This window comes from Sus scrofa, chromosome 11 (genome assembly GCF_000003025.6).
Source record: "Sus scrofa isolate TJ Tabasco breed Duroc chromosome 11, Sscrofa11.1, whole genome shotgun sequence".
NCBI classification, from domain to species: domain Eukaryota; kingdom Metazoa; phylum Chordata; class Mammalia; order Artiodactyla; family Suidae; genus Sus; species Sus scrofa.
Window position 1 is genome coordinate 60626578 of NC_010453.5, and position 3176 is coordinate 60629753.

The following is a 3176-nucleotide window of genomic DNA, read 5'->3' on the forward strand; positions in this document are numbered from 1 at the left end:
CCAAATTAATTGTCAGAGTCCCCAAATGGGATGTATATCAACTGGGGGACATAAGTTGACAGGGCTTCCAGCATGTCCTCTCTGGTGAACGGTAAGATTCAGGGTTCCTAGTTCAATTCAAATAATTGAATCTAATATATTTGGAGAGACTGTCTATCTTAGTTCAGGATGTTTTAATAAAGTACCGTAGACAGGATAGCTTAAACAACAGAAATTTATTCCTCATAGATCTGGAGTTCTGGAGGTCTGAGACCAGGATGCCAGATGGTCAGGTTCTGATGACAGCCCTCTTCCTTAGTTTGTAGACAGCAATATCCTCTGCTGTATCCTCAGATGGTGGAGAAAGACATCATCTCTCTGTCTCCTCTTATAAGGGCACTGATCCCATTCACAAGGAAACCACTCTCATGACCTACTTACCTCCCTGAACCCCTATTTCCAATACAATCACATTGGGAATTAGAGCATCAACATTGATATTTAGCCTGAGGGCTGTTAATTCAATCTACCTCGTTTTCCATGCCACCATAATGGCTATAAGAATAGGGCTTGAAAAAACATCCTGAGGTACTGACAGGTGTTTTGTATGGAAGGTTGGGAATCTTGGGACATCTTTGATGTTACCAATACAATTCTAGGTAAAGTTGTGGGGAGATCAAATGATAGTCAGACAGGAGACAAGAGGTGGAAGACCCAGAAGTTAGTTTATTTTTGAGGCGGTCATTCCAATGCTAAAAATACTAGAAGGCAGTGCAGGGTCCAGAGCACGGAAGGTCTGTGGAATAGCTTGACTAAAAACCCATGGCTTCTGCAATAGAGCCTCTCCATTGTCAGAGTACAAATGGTCTGGAAAGGCAAAAATATAATGTAGACTAGTTCAAGAGCCACAGTAGTATGACCAGAGTTGGCTGGTAAAATTGCAACAACTCCATAACCTGCAAAGTGAGTGTCAACAGTGATAAGGATAAGAGGGCTATAAGTCCAAGAAGAGGGCTATAAGTCCAACAGACTCCCAACAGTAGGCATAAGCCATGCCAAGTGGTTTCCTCATCAACTTTGACTAGATTCACATATATATCATGTAGTGGTAGCCTTCTTTGCATCAGAAACATAGAGTCCTCTACTCTGTTTCCAGTCTATAATGTCATTGTGTTGTGAGCTGTGGTATGAAGATGGATACTGGCAATGAGGCTGCCATTCAAGGAAGTGCAGGCTCAATCAGCAGCTTGATTGCAGTCAACTTATATGGGCAGAGATCTACGTAAGGAAATCAAATGATACCATCAGCAGCCATGATTTATATCTACTTCTCATGCCCCATAGAGGAGTATCTTTAATCTGTCAGTCTATAGTTTTCCACGTAGCAAACTAAGCAGCTATGAGTCAGTACAAGTATAACAAGGTTCACCAAGGAGAGTACTGACCAAGGCTATGAGTACTAGTTTGAGTTCTACCCATCAATCACCTCTATTTCTGGTTCAACATCACTGGCATTGAGATTGAGCAGCTGCAGCAGCCCAGGGACACCATCAAGTTTCAGATTAGCTGAACCATCAGTGAAGCAAGCATAGGCATTTAGGGAATCCACAGAGAACTGAAGTCTTCCTGGAGCCAGTGGCTTTGCTTCCAATGGCTAAATGGAGGATAAAGTTTCCCTCTAAATGACATCTGTCCTTTCCAGTTCATCAGTGACTGAGTCCCAGTGGATCCACCATAAAATGGGAATGTCAGGCTGGAGAGTTAGAAGGCATCCATGGGTCAGACATCCAGTTTCCAAAATATCTCAGTAGCAAACTACTTTGCATTCCCAAGGCAGTGTACTTGGTAACTAGGTTAAGTGGATAATGGTCCCAAAGCTCCAAGGGCACCTCCAGGTGGAGGCTGCCCCACTTTACCAAAGAATCCAGTAGAAAAACCATCATGCACATAGACTGTCACCAGCCAAAGCTTTTCGGACAGCTTCCCAAGATGCTTGTTGATTGAAGCCCTACTCAAATGATGCCTCTTAGCAAAGTTGCTGATATAAAAGATCAAGTAGAATATCCAGCTGAGGCCCAGTATCTAAAGAGTCCAATAAGTTACTTGGCCTCCTCTTGGTAGAGAAGCCTGAAGACACAATATTCCCTAACTGCTGGAGGGATTGAGTTCTCTGTGAATCTATCACCTAATCTCTAAAAACATTAACTTTGTACACTTCAAGCACTCCACACATAGGAAATTTTCAATGAACATTTGTGAGTTTCAAGATCACTGTATAGAGTAAACCCCAAGTGGTAGCTCTCTTCCACTAATTATTCCATTCCATGCTCCTCACTTTCTTCCACTGATAGCTACAGATGACGTTTTAACATGTTGGATGTCCAGTATAGGATAGGAAAAACAGGATTAAAATTCAGGCTATCAGTATCCTACAGGTAAATATTGGGACATGAATACCAAATTTGAAAAGCAGTCATCACCTTAGGCTGAACTGAAGTGTTTGTTTCCTGGACAGTACTGGTCATCAGGATCAGCTGCACCATCTAGAAAAGACAAATGCATAGAGACAGAACCTTATTAGTGGTTGCCAGGGTCTGGGGGGAGGAGGGAATGAGTGACTCTTTAATGAATATGGGGTTTCCTTTGGGGTGATGTTCAAGTTCTAGAACTAATGCCAATGAACTGGATACTCTAAAGTAAAGTAAATTTGATGTCATGCGTCTTTTATTACAAAAAAAAAAAAAAAGAGAGAGAGAGAGATGATTCTCACAAATGAGGATGAATTTTTCACCACTGGATTTGGTAGCTAATATTTTTTCTTTTTAGGACCACACCCATGGCATATGGAAGTTTCCAGGCTAGGGGTCGAATCAGAGCTACAGCTGTTACCCTACACTACAGCCAGAGCAATGCCAGATCAGAGACATGTCTATGATTTACACCACAGTTCATGGCAATGCCAGATCCTTAACCCACTGAGGGAGGTCAGGGATCAAACCCACATCCTTGTGGATACTAGCCACATTCATTTCCACTGAGCCACAATGGGAACTTTGAATATATATTCATAAACAAAATAAGTCTAACTTTTTTCTTCCTCTTCCTCTGGGTTTAGATTCAATATTACATTAGCCTTAAATTCCATTTTGTCAATTAAGATTGACACCCAGTGGGGGAAAAAATGGAGAATGAATTTT

At 41.7% G+C, this 3176-nt stretch overlaps 1 long non-coding RNA gene across 1 annotated transcript; it reads right to left on the minus strand.

The window, feature by feature from the left end:
- Positions 201–2523, minus strand: LOC106505325. Its single transcript, XR_001299641.2, has 2 exons — positions 2460–2523; positions 201–1257 (listed from the first exon to the last, which is right to left on the minus strand). It is a non-coding gene; the product is annotated as an uncharacterized LOC106505325 (long non-coding RNA).